Source organism: Monodelphis domestica, chromosome 4 (assembly GCF_027887165.1).
Source record: "Monodelphis domestica isolate mMonDom1 chromosome 4, mMonDom1.pri, whole genome shotgun sequence".
Classification (NCBI taxonomy): Eukaryota; Metazoa; Chordata; class Mammalia; order Didelphimorphia; family Didelphidae; genus Monodelphis; species Monodelphis domestica.
Genome location: NC_077230.1, coordinates 332523875 through 332546751, shown reverse-complemented (window position 1 = coordinate 332546751; position 22877 = coordinate 332523875). Strand labels below are relative to the sequence as shown.

Below are 22877 nucleotides of genomic sequence, written 5' to 3'. Positions count from 1 at the left end.
ACTAAGTCAGCTTTTCACTCATCAACGATAACAGTCTAAAAGAAGTCTGGGTGTCTGTATTCAGGTCGCTTCTCCGAGTCAGTGCCCAAATGTCCCAACGAATCTCCGAATGTTCATCTTCCCTTCAGCTCCGTGTGACTGATCCTTCACTCCAATCCCAGGTGACTGAGTGTCTGTCCTCTTCAGTCTTTTTTTCCTCTATTTAAAGACCTTTTTCTCTTGTGTTACCTCCCCTAAATTTTCATATCTACCAATCATAGCAGAGGCTTTTCTGCAGGACTGCCCATTCTTTAGTTCTCACCTTCTTTGGTTAGATTATTCTTTTTGGCTTACTTAACACCTCTTTTGTTAAGTTCACCTTTTGTAGTTACTTAACACCTTTTTGTGATTAATTCACCTTTTGTAGTTACTTAACACCTTTTTGTAGTTAAAATCTAAAAATAGATTGTAGCTTACAATTCTAGCTTCACTATAAAGGAAGACCTAAGTACCTTCATTGTTACAATCAGGAGATAGCTAAATTCAGTCTTCACAGGCTCCAGAGAAAGAGCTGATGGGGGGAGGCGGGGGAGAGCAGCTAGGTTGCTCAGTGGATTGAGAGCTGGGCCTTGAGATGGGAGGTCTTGGGTTCAAATCTGGATTCAGACACTTTCTAGCTGGGTGACCCTGGGCAAGTCACTTAACCCCCATTGCCTAGCCCTTCCTACTCTTCTGCATTGGAACCAATATACAGTATTGATTCCAAGATGGAAGGTAAGGGTTTTAATAAAAATAAATAAATAGAGCTGATAGAGTTTGAATCCAGAGCAAAGCATACTATATTTCACTTTCCTTTTTTTTTTGTTCAGGTTTTCTTTCACAAAAGGACTAATATGGAAAAATGTTTTACATGATGGCATCTATAAAATCTACATCAGGTTGCTTACCATCTCAGTGAGAGGGGAGGGAAGGGAAGGAGGGAGAGAATTAAGGGAAAAAAATGACTTGGCTTTAGGATCTATCCAGAGCACATAGGCTCTTTTTCTCAAACCATTTGCATAAGAAGGTTGTTGCCTAGTGGGTGGTGGTTTCCATACTTGTTGCTGGACTATGAGAATGTGGGAAGGCAAAATGTTCTGGATGTGGTGGCCCAGCTTATTGAAATTAAGAATAGTGGAATAAAAAGAATTGGTTTCTTTATCAGAAGAAAACAATGGGTGCTTTACTCACCTGTAGAGGGCAGCTAGGTAACTTTGTATTGGGGAAATAGTATATTTTAGTATCCTTTTTGAGCAGATGCTAATGCCATTGGGCCTATTACAATCTGTATTTTCCCCCTAAAGTTTGGTTTACTGGGGCCATTTATTAGTTTCTCACTGATTGAGGGCTTCTAGATGATGCAATGGATAGAACACTGGATCTGAAGTCAGGAAGAGAGCTAAGTTTAAATCTGGTCTCAGATACTTATTGGCTATGTGACTTTGGGCAAGTCCTCAATGGTAAAATGGGGAAAAGAATAGCACGTACCTTTCCAAGTTGCTATAAGGTTCAAAGAGATAATATGTGTAAAGCACTTAGCATGGTGCCTGGAACATAGTAGATCCTGTATAAAATGCTAGCTGTTATGTTTCTTATTATTACATCACTTCTCTTCTTGGCCCAAATTTCTCATAATCCAACTTTGCCTCTGGGAATGGATACAACACAGTCGAGGTTTTTTCTTTCTTTTCCTACTTGCTAGAAAAAGAAGGTCTATATTCTTTTAACTTTTTAGGGGTTTTTAAGCTTTTTTCTGTTTAATGGTTCCACTGATGAGCTAGAGTGGGTACACACAGGGGATTTGGATAAAGAAACAAGAAAGTTTACAAGTTTTAAAGGATCTCATCCAAGTCCTACACACAAATGTTTAGGAAAATAGATTTTAATGTTTTAACATTTACCTTTTTATGCTTTTCTGAAGAATCTCTGGCTTCAGATCTTGTCTTTGGGGGGGACTCATCCTCATTCTACTTAGGCTAAAAGCTGGATCAGGCCCTTTGTAGCAGAGGTGCTACTGAGCAAGTGTCACAGCCTCTTTGAACCTATTTCCCTGCCTCAGCTGGAGTTTTAGGGACTGCTAGACCTGGGGCAATTTTCCTTCTTCTGGGGCCACCCCAGCAAGCTGTCTCCTGGGACTCAGGCTTGTGCTTGCTCTCTCTGGCTGTGGACCTCGTGGAGGTCCTGTCTTTATTCTTTGGCTTGCTAGAGGAGAAAGGTTCCTATCACAAATTGCTGTCCCAGTGCTTAAAGAGTTCTGTCCAGGCCCAAAAATCCTCTCCTCATTAGAGGTCTAGATGGCTCCTGGTTATAGAAGTTAGGTCTCAGTTTTGCCTGGCCCTCTGCCTCAGTCAATTTGCCCCAAACAAATTCTCTGGCCAGATCTTATGGTTGTTGGTGTCCTTTGTGGTGCGATTGGCTTCTTCCTTCAACCGCTCTTGATTAGGGTCCCAGTCCACTCCTTTCTGGAAGTTGTGGAGGCAAGGAGAGGGAAAGACCATGCAACTCCCTACAGCTTTTCTTGATATAAATGATTCTATCTTTGAAACTATTCTTCATTGCAGCCAATATGAGAAGATGTGAATATTCTGACACATATAAAGTAAAAAGATATTCTTCTTTTTCTTTGCACTTTAAAAATGTTTTCTTTCCTCATCTTTGTTAAGTACAAGATATATACACATGTATATATATATATATATATATATATATATATGATGTCCATATATATTTTGTATAACAGACAGTCTTTGTTTTAATCTATATGATGATAACATTCTGCAACAAGACCAAAATGCAGAATAAGCTCATTTGAAAGGCCAGTGTGAGAAAAGACTAGTTGTTGTGCCTCAGATCTATAACTCCTTCAAGCCCTGTTAAAGGGGATTTTCTTCCTTAAAGAAATCACCTTGAAGGGGCAGCTACAAGGCACAATGGACGGAGAATGGCTTGGAGAATCTGGGTTCAAATCTGGTCTCAGACACTTTCTGACTGTGTAACTCTGGGCAAGTCACTCAACCCCAATAATAGCAGCCCTTGCTGTTCTTCTGTCTTGGAACTGCTACTGAGACACACTGTGGCCATGTGTTTGTATTTTCTTTTATAACAATAAAGAAGGTTTCTAGCAACCCGTCTATGAGTACATGAGCTGTGACTTTTTAAAAAAATCCTTTCCTTCCTTAGAATCAATACTGTGTATTGGTTCCAAGACAGAAGAGTGGTAACGGCTAGGCAATGGAGGTTCAGTGACTTGTCAGGGTTACACAGCTGGGAAGTGTCTAAGACCAAATTTGAACCCAGGACTGCCCATCTCTAGGCCTGGCTCTCAATCCACTGAGCCACCCAGCTGCCCCATAGCTGTGACATTTTTTAACCACAAGAAAGTCATATGGCTCTGGACCACATGCCCTTTGCTGCCATGAGCGCTTCTCCTGAGTTTGTGCACCCCCCCCAATGCAATGAAAGACTCTTGTATATTGACTCCCCCTTTTGTGTTCAAGAGGGCATCCTATGAAGTTCTTTCTGAGATTGCCCCAGTTAATTGGCAGAACTGGGGTAAGGGAGAACTGGGGCCCATGAATAATTTTGCTTTGCCCAGGTTCTTGTACCACCTGGTTCCCCACATTCATGTTTAGTGAGTCTTTCCTTATCCCTATTAGCAAAGGTCTTACTCCAAGACTCATAGTGTGACCCTTTGAATTTGAAACAGCTTCTGTTCCCTTACATGAAAATGAGGATAATATAGTACCAACCTTACAGGGTGGATAGAAGAATCAGTTAAGATAACATGTAATTTTTTGTTCAGCGATGGCCAACTCTCTGTGATCTCATTTGGGATTTTGTTGGCAAAAATGCCATTTCCTTCTCCAGATGAGGAAACTGAGGCATGCAGGGTGACATGACTTACCCAGGGTCATCACACAGTCAGTAAGTGTCTAAGGTCAGATTTGGACTCAGATCTTCCTACCTCAAGGCCTGGTACTCTATCTCCTTCTCCTTCTAGCTGCCCATTGACCATCTGTAAATGTGCTTTGCAACTCAAACCAGCTAGAAGGTTCCATAAAAGGTCTACCTAAAAGGGACCAATGCAGGGCATTATTATTGCTGCTGTTACCATTAATGGCTCGGTCTGACTTAGAGTCTAAGAAGGAGCACTGGGAAGCGGAGGAGGTGAGCGAGTCTGGCCTTTAGTGAGGATGTGTTAGAGGCATGGTTTGAGGACGGCTCTTTTCGCCTCTAAGGCCAAGACTCCATCCCACATGCCCCGCCACCTCTCCCCACCCGCCATATGCATTCTGAGTGTCTGAAAGACTCCACAAGAGCTGAACCTAGTGAATGTCTTCCTTGGACTGTGTGAAGATCTCAGCACCAGAGGGAGCCTGATGGAAGACCCACAGCATCCTTCTTCAGTTCTCTTTAGGAAGCGGGAGAAGGAGGAGGTGGGATGAAGAGGGAGCATCTTCAGAGAATGGGGGATGGGCAAAGACCAGGGAAGGGTTCGTCTGACATGAAGCATCACCCACCATGTCTCAATCAGGCAGGGAGGCATCTGTCTATACCTCCCGGGTCTTGACTTTCTTAGACTCCCAGAGGGATTGTCTAGGCATCACCTAACCCGAACACAGCTTTCCACTTGATTAGATATTTCAAGATTTTCAGTTTAAATCTGGACCCTCCAGCTGACTCCTTCCATGCAGAGGGAGGCAAAGTGAGGCTTGGACAAGGGATGTGACTTGACTAAGAACCCAAAGCTAGAGAAAGACAGAACTAATATTTAATAATAATAATAATAATAACTGTTATACTTTTATATATACTACATATATATAGTATGTACATACATAATACTTTTAAATTTAAAATATTTTTTAAAATTCTTACCTTCTCCCTTAGAATCTATATGAGTATCAGTCCCAGGGCAAAGGAATGGTAAGGGCTAGGCAAAGGGTTAAGTGATTTGCCCAGGGTCATACAGCTAAGAATATCTGAGACAAGATTTGAATCCAGGACCTCCCCCCTCTAGGCCTATTTCTCAAACCACTGAGCTACCTCACTGCTTCCAGTTTTTTTTTTAACCCTTGCCTTCTGTCTTAGAATCCAGTACATTTGTTCCAAGGCAGAAGAGCAATAAGGGCTAGGCAGTGGTGGTTAAGTGACTTGCCCAGGGTTGCACAGCTAAGAAGTGTGTGAGGCCAGATTTTGTAAGATTCAAATTAATATCCAATAACTCCAACTGTTATATTTACAAATAATTAATATGATTTATTAATAATGAATTAATAATAATTTAACAATAATTTAATAATAATTAATAATAACAAGGGTCCCCAAACTTTTTACACAGGGGGCCAGGTCACTGTCCCACAGACTGTTGGAGGGCTGGACTATAAAAAAAAACTATGAACAAATCCCTATGCACACTGCACATATCTCATTTTAAAGAAAACAAAAACAAAAACAGGAACAAATGTAATATTCAAAATAAAGAACAAATAAATTTAAATAAAAAAACTGACCATCATTTCAATGGGAACTATGGGCCTGCTTCTGGCTAATGAGATGGTGTAATCAAGAGATAGTTTGTTCTTTCAGTAATGAGAGAGGAGAAGAGTAGAGACCTCCCTTCTCAAAGTGGGGTTCAGGGGAGACAGCAGATGTAATGGAGAAATGGTTTGGTATGGTAAAGGGAACAGGATCTAGGAGAGGACAGCTGATGTTTAGGGTTGGCTCAGAGAGAGGAGAGGGGGTTTGAAGATTTTGCCCCTTCTGCCTTCCCTCCTTAGCTATGGCTGCTCTCCCAGATTTGCTTTTGTCCCTCTGCCCCCCCCCCTTTGCCCAAAAGTCTCTCCCCACATTACTGCACAGTACAGTGGCCCCCATACTCCCCCAAATGCACAACAGAATGGAATGGGGCCATTATATTGTGCATCTGGGGGAGTGTGGGGGCCATTGTACTGCCGTGTTTCCCCGAAAATAAGGCACTGTCTTATATTAATTTGTCCCCCCAAAACAGGGGGTGTCTTATAAAACACCCAGTGGCAGTGGTGGGCTTCTCACAGTAGAGGCCTATTGCTGATTTCACAGATCAGATCACTGCTATCCGATGGCTGTATATAGTATTGGAGGCGGTGCTGGGCCTGTAACACTGTATACCATTGTCTGGGATAGTGGAGGCTGCAGCGCTGGCTGTGATGGGCCTGTCACACCTTGCACAGGCCCAGCACTGCCACCACTATACCGGGCAGCAGGATACACAGTGTGGAATCCCCTCCCCCAGATCACTGCTCACCATGCTGATGTCTTCCATTGTGCAGCCACATAATCCTTTGTGCAGCGCCTTGTTCTTGTTCAGTTACTCTCAGAACAAGGCACCACGTAAAGGATGATGTCACCAGAAGTTGTACTGTACATGAGCGATGCCGCGCTTTGAGGTGCTGCCACATACAGTGCTCCTCTCACTGACCACCAATGAAAGAGCTGTCCCTTCCAGAAGTGCGGTTTGTGGACCCCTGAATAATAAGAGGGAATAGAAAGAACAAAAGTAGAAAGCCTGAGTAAAGAGAAATTTTTCCTGGCCACCTTTAGCAGGAAAAGAGAGCAAGTAGGCAGGGTTACAGAACCTTTATCTTCAAAGCGAAAGAATGTAATGTAAGGATGAAAGTAGGATTCTGGGAAACAGGGTCCTGGGGTACAAAATTCTAATTACACAATTTGAACCTAGGACTTCCTGACTCCAGGCTTGGCTCTCTATCCACTGAGCCACCTAACTGCCCCCAAGTCCATCATTCTTTCTGATGCACTGTATTACTTACACAATTTAGTCAGTCAACAAGCATTTATTTATGAAGCACATTCAAGGTTCCAGGCACTACACTAAATGCTAAAGATGCCAAAAAGGGCAACCACACAGGAGCACTATTCTAATGAGGGAGATCAGGGATAAATAGCTGTGCAAATACAAGATATATACAGGGCAAATGGAAGATAAATTTAATATTTTATTATTAAAACTAAGGCAGTGAGAGGTTAAAGGACTTTCTCATGATTACCCAGCTAATATATTTCAAAGGCAAGATTTGAAGCCAGCACTCTAATGCTCCATCCTGGATGTCTGACTTGCAGTCATTGTATCACGATGCCAGCCACCCTTCTGGCTCTGGAGTACATTTTGCCTGCAGACTCTGTTAGGGCTATTATCATTCAGGGGTAGGACTAATGGTCCTTAGAGTTTCATGGGAAAACAAATGGTTTCCTGATTTCTGGAAGAAATGTAACTGGAATTTAACAAAAGAGTAATAGTCGGGGCAGCTGGGTAGCTCCGTGGATTGAGAGCCAGGCCCAAAGATGAGAGATCCTGGTTTCAAATCTCACCTCAGACACTTCCTAGCTGTGTGACCCTGGGCAAGTCACTTAACCCCCACTGCCTAGCCCTTACCACTCTTTCTCCTTGGAACAATATTACCCAATATTGATTCCAAGGCAGAAGGTAAGGTTTTTTTTTTTTTTTAAGAGTAATAGTTCTATTTCCATAGTACTATATAGTCCACAAAAGGCATCCCTCCATGACAACCTAGAGGAAAAAGGAAGTACAACTACTATTTTTTTTTTTTAATTTTACAGATGGGAAAACTAATCCAGAGAGGTGGTGACTTACTCAATGGCACTTAGTGACCAAATGGTCCCTTTAGTTGACTTATATTGCCAGGAATAGAGCATGGCCTATGTTGGGTGGCTGAAGAAGCCCATGTACACACACACACACACACACACACACACACACACACACACAATCTTCCTGTTACTAATCTCTCCCAACATTGTGTGGACTTGTCCCTTCCTTGTTCTTTAGATTCTAAGTCGCCCTGATGAGAAGCCACCTACCTCCAGGCTAACTTGGAGGTTCTTTTAAATTGGTTTCATCTGGATAACGTTTTGGGCTCATTACCCACACAGTGTGATTTTAACTCAGGTCTGTCCTGTCCACCGAAACAAATTATTCTTGGAAAGAACACTTCCTGAGGTAATTCAGGGCTGCATTCCCACCAGGAGTCAGAACAAGTAAAATTGGAGCTATTTATCTTGGAGAAGAGGAGATTTGGGGGGACATTTCACAAAGCTGTCTTCAGATATTAGAAGAATGATGATATGAAATAAAGATTAGACTCATTTTGCTTAACTCCAGAGACAGGGCTAGGAGCAATGAGCATGAAATGAAGAGGGGCAGATTTTGGCACAAGTGAAGGAAGAAATGGCTCTGTCCAACAACAGAATGAGCTACCACAGGAGGCAGAGAATTCTCTAAACACTGGGGGCTTTAAAACAGAGCCCAGATGATCACTTACTTAGTGGACATCTTGTAAAAAGCAATTACAATTTCACTTAAGGTTTGGACTAGATTCTTTCTTTTCTTTTCTTTTTTTTTTAACCCTTACCTTCCATCTTGGAGTCAATACTGTGTATTGGTTCCAAGGCAGAAGAGCAGAAAGGGCTAAGCAATGGGAGTTAAGTGACTTGCCCAGGGTCACACATCTGGGAAGTGTCTGAGACCAGATTTGAACCCAGAACTTCCCATCTCTAGGTCTGGCTCTCAATCCACTGAGCTATCCAGCTGCCCCCTGCACTAGATTATTTCTGAAATCCCTTCTGATTCTAGTTGGAGCAGTAGATAAAACAGTGGGCTTAGAATCAGGAAGGTCTGGGTTTAAATCTAACCTCAGACACTAGCTGAGGGACCCTGGGCAAGTTACATATATTCTATTTGGTTTAATTTCCTCTACTGTAAAATGGAAGTAATAATAGCATTTAATTCCCAGGGTTGCTGTGAGGATTAAAGAGATAATGTTTGTAAAGCACTTAGCACAGTCCCTGGCACACAGCAGGCACTCAACAAATGTTTGTTTTCTTCTTTTTATGATTTTTAGGGCTGAGATGGGCACAGAAACATACTGGTTTGGAATTTCATTATGCTTTGAGATCATTTCCTGGGATTTCAAGTCTTTCGGATCACCTATTAGAAAGTGATTATTTTTGACTCAGAGGCAATTTATATAACCACTGCCTTCCTCTGGAGGAATATAAAACAAGTATCTATAATTCTTTTTCTCCTTAGAATGATTTACACAACAGTCAGTGGGGAACGACTGGGTCAGTGAACACCCAGTAAGATAGACCCTTATCTTAATGCTCCGAAGTTCTGAGATAGAACATTGAATTATAGTAAGGAGAAGGTTGAGTTTGGAGATGGATAACCTGGGTTTGAATACTGGGTACTTCTCCTTGTGTGCCCATGGGCAAATTACTTAATCACTCTGCCTCAGTTTTCTTATTTGCAAAAATAAGGGGGCTGCTCTCAATATTTCCTATAATCTATAATCCTGGTGGATTTTAATCTAGTTCCAATGTATTGGCTGGTGGCCCCATGTGTTGCTCTTGGAGATCAATTATGGAATGCTGGCTACTTTCATGATGGCCTATCCCTTTGGGAGCACAGTATTATGAAAATCACTGATTTGGTGTCAGAAGGAGTCTTAGAGATGATTGAAATCCAACTTCCCATCATTTTGCAGATGAAGAAAATAAAATTCAGAGAAGAGAAGATACTTTTCCAGGGGCATAAAGTAAGATCTACTGGCTCTATCTAATCTTGTGCTTTTTTCCTAGTAACTTGGGAGATATGAAAACTGCATGATACCTTAACAAATTGGATTGATTAGTTGAATGATATGACACAAAGCATTTTCATTAATGAATGGATACAAACACAGAAGGAAGTTGTTAGGGTAGTGAGACAGGGATCTGTCTTGGGCTTAGTTTTTGGGCATATTTATTGTTCCATGGACTAGGACATAGATGACTACAGATCAGATCTTCAGGGGACAAAAGCTAAGAGGAATAGCTATCAGGTTGAATGACAAAGTTCTAACAGGCCATAATGATGGAAATCTGTTAGAGAAAGGTAAAGTCTACACTTGGGTTTAAAAAATCCCTTCTTGGATGAGGTCTCTTATAACTGTCAGATCCCTTTGTGAAGATTGGATTTGGCTCTTCCCTGATTGTAACAATGAAGGTACTTAGTTCTTCCCTGATTGTGAAGATTTAAATTGTAACTCATGTCTATTTTTAGATTTTAATTCCCATAAGTGTAAACACCCTACTTAAAAGTTAAGTATGGAGAGCTGCCTATTTTTAAATTCAATCACAAAAAGTGCAAACACCCTACTTAAAAGTTAAGCATGAAGATCTGCCCATTTAGATCTAATCACCAAAAGTGCAAATATCCCACTTAATCATGAGGCCTGTGACCCACATGTACGATAGTGGGTAATGAATCAGATTTGGCTAACTGCCTTCTGGGCAGTCCTAGAGCAGAGTGTCATCTGTAATTGGTAGACGTGGAATTAGGGGAAGTGACACAAGAGAAAATGCCTTTAAAAGAGAGAGTGCTACACAGAAGGGGATTCTTGGAGCAGAGTTCAACTTGGACTTCCACTTCTTCTGGAGGGCAATTCTTGATGCTTTCAAGTTGAGACTGGTGAAGAGGGGCAGAAAAATCTGCTGACTAGACTGATGTGGTGAGTGAAAAGCTGACTCTAAACTGCTGTATTTTTCTGAAGAGACTTCCCCAGGTCCTGGGCTCCAAGGGCCAAGGCCTATCCATTTGAGGACTAAACTCCCATGCCTGGTTTTTGATCTAGGGGCCAGAGCAAATTACTTAGTTCTCAGGCTAGATATCTTACCTTATCCTCTCTCTGATTTCTTGCTTCACTCTTTCTACATTTTGTAAATAAATTGTAAATAAAATCTCTTTGGAATTAATTAAATTCTTGGTGACCAAACTCTTAAATAATCAAGTCCAATCCTTTAAAAAATAAACCTCTTTTCACCCTTACACCTTGATGGTGTGGTGAGATAAGTATCAATGAGAACACAAAGTTTTTGACTTCAGAGATGGATAAGTGGTTATATAAATGATAGAAGAAAAAAGGAAATCAGAGGAAGATATTTTTAAGAAAGGATAATCAACTTGAATTTGGTCATGTGGAATTTAGACATCCAGATATGTCTTCTAGAGATAAATCTTTTAATATGTTTTCCATGTAAAAGCAAGACATTAAACCCAGATTACATCCATGGCACTTTCCTCCAATTCATAAGCTCTTACTGCCTCTGCTGCTCCTGGGTTTGTCTTGTCTTTCCATCATCTTCACTGCCCTATTCCACAGTGTCCTCAGGCCAGGCTGTTAAGACTCCAGTGAGGCCATTATGTTATCAAGTTGTTTTCATCATCAAGATGCCCTATTTGGGAAATCTTAACTGGGCCAAAAGGGACTGTGTTAACATTGCTGTTTAGCAGAGACCAGCTGGCTCTGGGAACAAACTCAGGGAATTAAAGGCATTAAAAGCAAATAAGTAACAACAACGCCTATTAAAGGATCCCATGACTCCAAAGATTGAAAGGGATGGAGACTGATTCAGGCGTTGTGACTTTTCATTTGAACTCATCTCCCAGTGAACGCTAGCAGTTGCTTCAGCTGCCCCAGTCATGTCTAGAGCAAGGTTTTGTACCACTTTTTTGTCATGGACCCCGATCTGGTGAAGTCTAAGGACCCTTTCTCAGACTCCTGTTTTTAAATGCAGAAAATAAAATCTATAGAATCACAATAGAAACCAATTATATTGAAAGTTATCAAAATATTTTTTTAAAAAAGCAAGTTCACAGAGCTTAGGTTAAGCATTTCTATTCTAGATCATATCTGGAGTACTATATTCAGTTCTGGACACTGATTTTTATTAATTGATTAATTTTTTAAAACCTTACCTTCCATTTTAGAATGTATACTAAGAATTGGGTGTGAGGCAGAAGAACAATAAAGGGTAGTTTATTGGGGTTAAGTGACTTGCCCAGGGTCACACATCTAGGAAGTGTCTGAGGCCAGATTTCATTCCAGAATTTCTCATCTTCAGGGTTGGCTCTCAATCCATTGAGCCACCTCATTGCCCAGGGGGAATTGATTTTAAGTGGGAATATTGATCAACCTGAGACTGACCAAAGAACAATAAGAATTGTGAAGTGAATCTTCTAGATGGGGTTAGTTGAGAGGAGGAGGGCTGTGTGTGTGCCTGCTGTGTACCACCAGTCAAACAAATTGTAGATTCATGCTTCTGGGAGAGGCTAGATGAGGTGGAATCTGATGTTTCAACTCAGATTCTATGATGCTACAAAAGGCTCATCCCTGCTCTGGGCACTGTGACCATTACAAAAGCAGTGTGAGATGGCACATCTGCCTCTTCTTTAGGGGTATGTTTAGGTGGGATGAGAAAAACTAACACACATGCTCTCATCTGAAAGCAAAGAAAGAAATTTGAAAAAGAAAAAGTTGAATCTTCACAGAATGATCCTGAAGAACATTGACTGTGAAATGAGCTAGAGGGTTGGTGCCTGATATTCTGATCATTTGACCTAAAGACTCTGTGGGTGATCAGATACATAGATGAAGAGACAGCCCTTTACTTAAGGAACTTAATGATTTTTCAATGAACAAATATTTATTTTCTTTTAAAAAATATTTATTTATTTATTTATAAAGATTTTTCCATGGTTACATGATTCATGTTCTCTCCCTCTCCTCTTCCCTCCCCCACCTCCCAAAGCTGACAAGCAATTCCACTGGGATATACATACATTATCACTTGATGCCTATTTCCATATTATTCATTTTTGTAATAGAGCAATCTTTTAAAACCAAAACCCTAAATCATATACCCATATAAACAAGTGATAAATCATGTTTTTCTTCTGTGTTTTTACTCCCATAATTCTTTCTCTCAATGTAGATAATGCTTTCTCTTAAGTCCTTTGGGATTGTCCTGGATCATTGCATTGCTATTAGTAGCAAAGTTGCACATTGGGTCATCCCACAGTGTGTCAGTCTCTGTGTACAATGTTCTCCTTGTTCTGCTCCTCTCACTCTATATCAATTCATGGAGGTCTTTGCAGTTCACATGGAATTGCTCCACTTTATTATTCCTTTCAACACAATAGTATTCCATCACCAACCTATACCACAATTTGTTCAGCCATTCCCCAATTGAAGGGCATCCCCTCATTTTCCAATTTTTTGCCACCACAAAGAGCACAGCTATGAATATTTTTGTTTAAACATTTCTTATTTTCTCTTTTTTTACTACAAACCTAGTAGTAGTATTGCTAAATCAAAGGGTACACAATCTTTTAAAGCCCTTTGGGCATAATTCCAAATTGCCTTCCAGAATGGTTGGATCAATTCACAAGTCCACTAGCAATGTATTAGTGTCCCAATTTTGCCACATCCCCTCCAACCAAATGTTTATTTTCTTGATGAGTTTTAGGGTTAGTGAGACATTCAAGTGGATACATGGATCTAGAACATCTGGAGGAGGGAACAAAACAAATTCACATGTGATTATTGTGCTGCTTGCGCCAAATGTGAAAAGTCCTAATTATATAGCATCATATATGTACTACATGTATATAGCTATGTAACACTCTGTAATACTATGAACAGTAGACCAAGTACAAAAGCACTATGGGAGTCAAGAGGAAGGAACAATCACAATCAACTGGAAAAGCTACTGTATTGGTAGAAGTGGTCATACTTGGGGTAGTCCTTGTTAGAGGAAGGTCTTTCCTGAGCTTCCTGATGAATCCTAGAATCAGGACCTCTGGGTTAGCTGTATATTTCCTGCCCCCTCCCCCAGGGGATTGAAAAGAAGCACCTAGAGTCCAAAGCTCTGAATATCCCTAGTTTACAGGTCCCCCTCTCCCCTGATAATGAGAATGAAGAGAGAGTGGCAAGTGGTGCTCTTGTTTTTATTTTATTTTTTAAATGGAGCTTTTTTCTTTTCCTCCCTCCCTCCCTCCCTCCCTCCCTCCCTCCCTCCCTTCCTTCCTTCCTTCCTTCCTTCCTTCCTTCCTTCCTTCCTTCCTTCCTTCCTTCCTTCCTTCCTTCCTTCCTTCCTTCCTTCCTTCCTTCCTTCCTTCCTTCCTTCCTTCCTTCCTTCCTTTCCTTCCTTTCCACCTTAGAATCAATACTATGCATTGGTTCCAAGGCAGAAGAGTGATAAGGGCTAAGCAATGGGGCTTAAGTGACTTGCCCAGGATCACATAACTAAGATGTGTCTGAGCCAGATTTGAACCTAGGACCTCCCATCTCTAGACCTGGCTCTTAATCCACTGAGTTACCCAGTTGCCCCCTCTTTATTTTTTTTAGCAATGAATTTCCATATAAGTTTTCCAAAGTCATATGATCCATATTGTCTCTCTTCCCTCTTCCCTCCAGCCTCTAGGAGCTGACAAGCAATTCAATCTGGATTATACATGTATTAATCTTGTTTTAATTTTAAATAGGCATCATCCCCCTTTAAAAATAAAACCTGAAAGTGTTTGCTATATACAGGCATCTTATACCTAAAGGCTACATCTCTAAAACAAATTTTGAAAGGGAGGAAATGACCCATCCCTATGTATATTTAGATATGCATTTTAAAATTACACTTTATACAGAATTTGCTATGACCTTTCAAATAACTCTTTTACTTAGAATAAAAATGCCCTATTCATATTCCATTCATTCGTTATTTTCTTTTTCTTTTTATTATTTTTGTCATCATCTCTTTTTTCCTTATTTCCTTCCCAGGTATGTAACCTTTGAGGAGACTACAAGGAAAGACTAACCCAAATGAAAAGAATTCGAGAACAATTCGAGAACAGTAAGAGGCATACTGACTTACCATTGTTGGTTTTGTCTGAAAGCCAGATTTTGGGAAAAAGTATAATTTAAATTCAGACTAATATGGTAATACTAAGTTGTTTTTTTCTTTCATGTGAATAGTTTACCCTTTAGGTTTCATTTCGACCTAGACCAAGAATAATTATGTATATCAAATAGTCAGATTATCTTTGTTGTAAGTTTTTTGATTTCAACACTACATTCTCCTTGTGTATGTTAAAACCTCAGAGTTTATTGCCCATGTGGGCTGTTTGTTCACAATTAAAAAAAGAATTAGAAGAATATTGGTTTCAAGACTGCAAGTCCAGGTTATAAGAAGTTAAACGCCAAGGAAAAGTTCAGAATAATGTCTGGGAAGTCTCCAAGACAACCTCAGGGACTGGAATCAATGAACTAATTCTTCAGACTCTTCCTGAGGCTGTGCTTTTTAGTGGCTAGCTAGTATATAGAAAGACATAACTCTTAGTTCTTTAGTCAGCTTGGGGACATCATTATTTTTTCAGCTAGAATTTTCCAGGTCTACCTCCTTAGCCTTATTCTTCCTGGCTAGTCCCCCTGGATTTAAGTGGCTTCCCTTAAATTCCCCTAGGAAATGTCTCATTGTTAGAGTCCTCTGATAGAAGCACTTTATTATTTTCCTAAGTCCTGGACACCCAAGTCACTTCCAGATATCTAGTCCTTTTCCTCTGAGCATTGAGTAGGGACACACATCAAATTATCTCAGTACTTTGGCTTCTAGTTCAATATGGCATAGTAGATGGAGCACTGGACTTGTAGTCAGGAAATCCTGAGTTTAGATTCTGTCTCCAAAACTTACTAGCGGTGGGAGCCTAGGCAAGTCTGCCTCTATCTGCCTCAGTTTCCTCATTTACAAAATGGGGATTATATTAATACCTCTCTCCCTGGGTTGTTGTGAGGTTAAAAGGAGACATTTTAAAAGTACTTTATTATTATATCCCCTTTCAAGTATCCTTATGATGCTATCATTATTATTCTCTAATTCCACTTATTTCAGTATTTCTAGACTCTGTGTTTGTTACATAGGAACTTTTTTCCATCAACGAAGATAATAATGCTCTCTCCCTTCATCATGAATAATTTTTTTATTAGCTACTGTGGTTGAAAAAAATCATACTTGGTAGTCAAATTTCTGGTGATGAGCTAGTCTACACTTAACTAGATTGGTCTATGGACCAGTCCATTATGGAGCCCATACAAAAAGACTTGAGCTTGGTAGGACTGGCTAGAGTTTGTGTTCTGCTGGCAGAGCCTTCTTCAAGGACCTAGGACCATTTCCACATCCTGATGAAACAGAACAAAATCTGTAACAGGGTTGTCTTAACTTTTTTGTGTCATGGACCCTTTTGAGAGTCCATTGAAACCTACATAGTTTTTCTCAGCATATTGCTTTTAAACGTATAAAATAAAACAGAATAAAGGAAACTCATGATGTTAAAATATAGTTTCAAAATATAAAACAAAGAAATGAATTCATGAACTCAAGTTTAGCACTTTTGTTGAAAGGAGCTCAAAGAATCTGGTCCAATCCCTTCCTCTTAGTTTTCCAGTGGAAACCTGATTCTAAACTCTCACAAAGTAACTGCACATTAATTCTTTGTATGTGTAGGTCACAAGAATGGAGCTGATACTTCCTGCCTTCTCTTCTCTTGAGCACTCCCTCCTCTATAATCTTTTTGCATTCAAGCATACTCCTTTGAGACTCTTGTATTACTCCTTGCTTCCCGTTACTGAAATATGAAGTCTAGCAAGAAAGACCAGCCTCTTGCTCTCTGACCTTCCCCAGGATGAACAAATGAAATCAGATGCTGTAATGGGGAGGATATAGTCAAGAACCATTGCTTCTTTTATGAGTTGGGCCATTGGATTGTGAAATGTGGCTTGTTTATCCTTAATTAGATGAACACTATTTCTCTTAAATGATGTTCAATTTTAAGGACAATTGTCAGAAGAAAATCTTTCTTTTTGAGGACAGATGCTATTCTTTTTCATGTCTTTTCTCTCTTCTTCAGTTCTTTACCTCCAGATTAATGGAAAAATAGGATTCAGAATTAGGAGGAATTTTGGTTTTTATTTTACGTGCAGCTCTGACCATACAAATGAATCCCCTCCTCCACCAACTCTGCTGGCTTCCTAATATGTCGAGGATAAAATAAAAACACTTCTTTTTAATGTTTAAAGCTCCATTGAACCTGCCCCTGACATATTTTCTGGTCTTTTGGGGCATTATTACTCTCTTTTTGGCATTCTGCAATCCATCCAAACTGGTCTTCTTTCTGGTCCAAGCTCAGAAGCTTCATCTCCCATTTTTGTTTCATTGGACTGCCTATCATCAATGCCTGGAATTCACTTGCTCCTCTCCTCTGACTCAGAGAATCCTTGTCTTCCTTGGAGTGTAGCTCAGGAGCCATCTTCTGTCTTGGCTTTCCTGATCCCTCCAAATTGTTAGCCTCTTTCCTGCCAAACTAATTTGCATTTAACTACTTTATGTATGGGCACACATTTGTGCCTTTTGGTTTCATATTTCTATTGCATGTGTTTTTATATGTACTTGTTGCCTCTCCTATTAGAATGTAGGCTCCTGGGGGCAGCTGGGTGGCTCAGTGGATTGAGAGTCAGGCCTAAAGATGGGAGGTCCTGGTTTCAAATCTGGCCTCAGACACTTCCCAGCTGTGTGACCCTGGGCAAGTCACTTGACCCCCATTGCCTAGCCCTTACCACTCTTCTGCCTTGGAGCCAATACACAGTATTGACTCCAAGATGGAAGGTAAGGGTTTAAAAAAAAAGAATGTAGCCTCCTTATCAGTAGGGACTCTTTCATTCTTTGGATTTGCATCCCCAGGGCTTGCACAGTGCCTGGTAAATAATAGGCACTTAATAAAGAATTATTGATTGGTTTGATTGAGGTATAAGTTCTTCAAAGGTAGGGATTATCTCATTCTTTATATTTGTATCCTCAATACCTGGCACAGCGCTGGGTCAATGGTAGGTGTTTAATAAGTGTATTTTTATTAGAAGATAATCTCTCTAGTCTGAAGAGGAAGTGACCTGTCTAAGGTCATATAGATGGCTCAAAACAGTTTTGATAAGGAACTGGACTGGAGCTCATCTGGTCATCTCATATAATAGCTAGCATTTTATATAACACATTTCAGGTTTATAAAGCACTTGCCATGTATTACCTCCTCGGATCCTCAAAATGCCCCTGTGAGCTAGGTGCATTATTATATCCATTTTGCAGATGAGGAAACTGAGGCTGAGAGAGGTAAAGTAACTTGCCCTCTCCAAATAGTCCATATCTGAGGAAGAATTCAAAATTATGTGTTTCTGAGGAGTGTCTGACAAAAGTTTGCTTGCCCACAAACGTTCTTTTCATGTGAGAGGATCCTAGACACTGCTGATGCTGGTTCCTTGAGTGATCGTTTCTGAATTTCAGATCCCTCATGTGTAAAATGAGCAGGTTGGACCTGAAGACCTTTGGAGTCCCTTCTAGCTCTAGATTTGTGATCATAGAAAAGGTTGGGTGCTATCAGAGATCCAACATCTTGTATCCTTGCTTTGAATGCACAGACTCAGGCCAATGGACCAGATAGCCCCAGGACCCAATGTTAAATCCATTATAGAAAGAATACTTTGTAAATGTCCATGATTTTCTTTATCCCTGGGCTCTGATTAGGTTATCTAGTATTCAGTTTCTGTTAACAAAGAAACTAATGGAGCCATGCAAATTATTTTTTGTTGTTTAGTTGTTTTTTTGTGTCCAACTCTTTGCAACCCCATTTTGGGATTTTCTTGGTAAAGATACTGGAGTAGTTTGCTATTTCTTTTGCATCTCATTTTACAGATGAGGAAACTGAGGCAAAGAGGGCTAAGTAACTTGTCCAGGGCCACACACTAGAAAGGGCATGAGGCTGGATTTGAACTTATGATGATGAGTATTCCTGACTCCAGGTCTGGAACTCTATCCACAGATTCACTTAGCAAATTATTAGGAGGGTCCTAATGGTTTTGTATTGATTTAGAATCTTACACACTGTACCAGAAGATCCAGAGTGCACTTTGAGATATGGTGAATTTGAATCTTGGGGGGTTGAAATGCTTTTGTTTTGAATGTACACTCTTATGCCAAAGGGGACTGCCCCCTAACTGGCTTTTGGTCAATTCACCTATTATTGGTTTTATTCCTTTTCCCTTTTATTTTCCTCTTATCCCCAAATTTTTATAATTTCCCTTTAAAAACTGTAATATTTGTATATACCTCTAGTTCAAGTTTTAAGTTAGTTATGTTTTCTTAATCCATTGGGGAGACTGGTCTCCCAAAGGATCACAGGGGGATAAAATGTATTGATTTAGAATCTTGAACCCTAGAGACTACATTTCCCACAATCCCCTTTTCCTTTTCCTGCTTGTGTGTCTCCTTATGTGTATGGAGTTTTGAGTTTCTGTTTCCGCCCATGTGGTCTCTCTGACTCATACTAGTGGGAAGGAGGGAGTGTTTTGGGTGCTTGCTGGAGTTATTTTAGTTCCTCTTTGCTCTAAGTTGATTTTAATAAGTTGTATTAAAATAAAACTTAGAGTATTGAATATTAATTTTAATCTTTACAGTTTCCAGGGTCCTCCAGAAATTTTAGATATATTATACCTGCCTATAGTATGCCAAGTCCAGTTCATATTTGAAAGCCAGGGTTCTTAACTTTTTTTATATTATGGATCTGTTTGGGACAGAATTGTGTTTAAATGCGTAAAAATACATGTTACAAAGGAGACCAATTATATTGAAATATAATTATTAAAATACTTTTTTTTTAAGTTCATCGATCCTATGTTAAGAAGTCCTATTCTACCAGAAGGTCATCACTTGGGTTCGTTCGTTATTCTGCTATGGCCTCTTATGGAATGCCTTTTCCACTAGCATCATTGCATCTCTGAGATAGGCAATGGTATGTAGTACTAAGAGCTACTTGGCGTGACACCAAAAGACATGTTTTCAAGTTCCAATTCCAACTCAATTACTGTTTGATCCAAATCCCTCACCTCTGAATCTGAGCCAGCTAAATGTGTCGTAGTGCACAGAGTGCCCAGCCTGGAGTCTGGAAGACCTGAGTTCAAATGTGACCTTGGGCAAGTCACTTCATCTCTTTTTGTCTTAAGTTCCTCAAATTTAAAATGGGAATTAGAACAGCACTGACCTTGAAGTACTGTTGTGAGGATCAAACAAGTCTTTATGTTAGACACTTAATAATAAAAATGCTTATTTTCTTGCTTCCTCTGTTTTCTTACCTGCAAAATGGTAAGTCTCTCCTTATCCCATAAAGGTAAGAAGATACTTTGAAATCCATCAGGCACTATAGAAACAGGCACAATCATCATTGATGTAAAACTTAGGTTGCATCATATAATGAGAAATCTGGGGTGTGAACCATTGTGGTATAGATTTTCCCCAAACATTATGCAAATGCTCTCCTCCAAAGAGGAAAAAAAGAATTTAGATCTTCCTAAAATTCACTGAAATCCATTTATTGTTTTTTTTTCTTTCCCCTTTTCCCAAAAAATGAAGGTTTTAAAAAACAAACAAAAAAAGCTTCCTCCCCAGTTTCTGCAAGACAGTGCCCAGACAGACCAGCTGGTTCGTTTGGAAAGCTCTATCTCTGGGGCCAAGCCTATCCATATGTGGCATCTGGTAATCCCATAGAAGGAAAGGTAGACAAAGATCTAGTTCCAGGAACTAATTAGGGTTCAGAGTTGACTTGCTATCCTGGCCTGAGAAGATAACCTCACAGGGAGGAGAGAAGCAGGTCCAGCTGAGGTGATGGCAGCCCATCTTCACCCACATAGACCTTCCTGGCACTGACAAGGCAGAGGAGGTGGGGGCGATGGGCAGCTGGAGCAGGGAGAAATTGCTAACTAAGCTTCTCTCTCTCCGGAAGGCAAAGGGAAAAAAAAATCAGGTTAGAACAGCTTGTCAGGCCTTCTCTTCCAACAGGGACAGAATCCCAGATTGTTGGAATTTGAAGGGAGCTTTAAAATCCTCTGGTCAATTCAGCATGGGTTGGGGAAAAGAGATTGAGGACCTGGATTCAAATCTCACTTTTTTTTTTTCCTCCTAGCCTCCTTATCTTGGGCAGATCAGTTCATTTCTTGTGGTGCAGAGGATATTGTCAAGGATGACGTCATCATCCTCCCAACCTTTGGTGTGATTTGTGTCTGAGGAACAGGACAGCAGCATAGGGGAACACAGAAGCCTCCAGGAACAAGAAAAACCACAACCCTACCCAACCTCAAAGAGGCCTCATCTCTTTCTTCCTGTCACCCTCCCTCAAGAGCAACTGACTGTATAATCTCAGTGGGGTGACCCAGGCTAACAATACCAGAGAACTCGGAGGTTTCCCGCACAAGTCACGGTCCTCTGCCACCAAGTTTTGCCTCATTTTCTCCCTTCTGTGATGACACTGACTTTTGCAGGTCCAGCATATCAAAGGGCGGAGGGGGCCCTGGCCCCAAGGCCTGCTTTCAGCTGCCAGTTGGGTCCCACCTGAGAGTGGGAGAGAGGCTGGTGCCTTTCTGCCCACACATCTCCACTATCTTGCCTCCCTGCATGTGTGTGGTAACAGCTGGTCAGACTTATCTTGTGGGAACCAGCCGGGCTCATTTTATTTCCATTTGAGGACTAATGAAACACTGAATTATTATATTTAAAAACCCTTTCTCCCAGGGAGGCATTCTTTGCAAAACTAAAACTTCTTTGAGGGAGAGGAAGAAGAATTGTTTGACTTGGTAAGACTTCAAACTTCTGTCTCAGGAATTATGAGTTCAGAAGGCTTCTGTCGTCACTTCTTTGCTTTCTAGCTCTTGCTTATTCCTCCCTACCCCTCTGACCCTCCTCACCAGAGCTGAGGCTTAGAAGATGCAGAGCAACTCCAACACTTGTACAATATAGAAGTATGGGTTTGGTACACCCTTAATGCTACTTTGAGTGGGTCCCTTGAAGGGGAGGGTCCATGCATGCTCCCAAACCTAATTCCATACTGTGCTTGGCTGGGGAAAAATTATATATCAGCTGTGTGACCCTGGGCAAGTCACTTCACCCCCATTGCCTAGCCCTTACCACTCTTCTGCCTTGGAACCAATAGACGATATTGATTCTAAGATGGAAGGTAAGGGTTTAAAAAAACTTATATACCACCAGAGAGCTCTCCAAAACTTTTATAGACACCTCTTTCCCTTCTCTTTTTTAGCTTAGTTGATCTTTTTTTTTTTTAATCCTTATCTTCTGTTTTAGAATCAATATTGGGTATTGGTTCCAAGGCAGAAGAGTGGTAAGGACTTAGGCAATGGGGGAAAAGTGACTTGCCCTGGGTCACACAGCTAGGAAGTGTCTGAGGTCAGATTTGAACTCAGGACCTCCCATCTCTGGACCTGGCTCTCCATCCACTGAGCCACTGAGCTGCTCCCTAGCTTGGTAGACCTTGGTTAATTCTTCACTTCTCTACAGATGCTTCTCTACAGATATCTAATTTCCTGGACAGGTGGGGCACACTCTGTAATATGTCTGATATATTCCAGGCTTCTCTAGGGAGGTTAACCTTCAAACTGAGATTTCCTGATAGTAGCAAAGACTGGGCCAATTAGTGCCGAGTGATTATTCACATACTGTTTTTGCTCCTACGTGCCCTCCTTGAAAATATAAACACATAAGCCTGAACCGATCAAGGCTACCAAGAGAAATTCCATCCTAATAACAAAATCTGGACAAACCAAGATGTCGCTACCCTATGCCAACATTCTTAATTATAGGAAGGTTTTTAGTGGCATTGATTTGTATCCCCCCCCCTGCATAAATGAGGTAAATCAATTGACATTTATTAAGCACCTACTATGGATTAAATTTTGGGAATACAAAAAAAAAAAGGCAAAAAACAATCCTAGCTCCCCTACACAGTTCCCCAGGGGGAGGAAATAATTAAATTTAAATTTAATCATAAATTAATTATAAAATAAATTATGGGTTCTTAACTTTTTTTGTGTGCAAAAGACCTCTTTAGAAGTTGAGCAAACTCTATGGATGGCTTTTGAGAA

At 40.5% G+C, this 22877-nt stretch overlaps 1 protein-coding gene across 1 annotated transcript in view; it reads left to right on the top strand.

The window, feature by feature from the left end:
* Positions 1 to 21833, top strand: part of ANKRD42 (ankyrin repeat domain 42) — a 175765-nt gene extending 153932 nt beyond the window's left edge. The window contains exons 13-14 of the transcript XR_001622318.2: positions 14691 to 14763; positions 20909 to 21833. The gene's annotated coding sequence lies outside the window, so the exon portion shown is untranslated. The remainder of the gene's footprint in view (positions 1 to 14690; positions 14764 to 20908) is intronic.
* The last annotated feature ends 1044 nt before the right edge of the window (positions 21834 to 22877 follow it).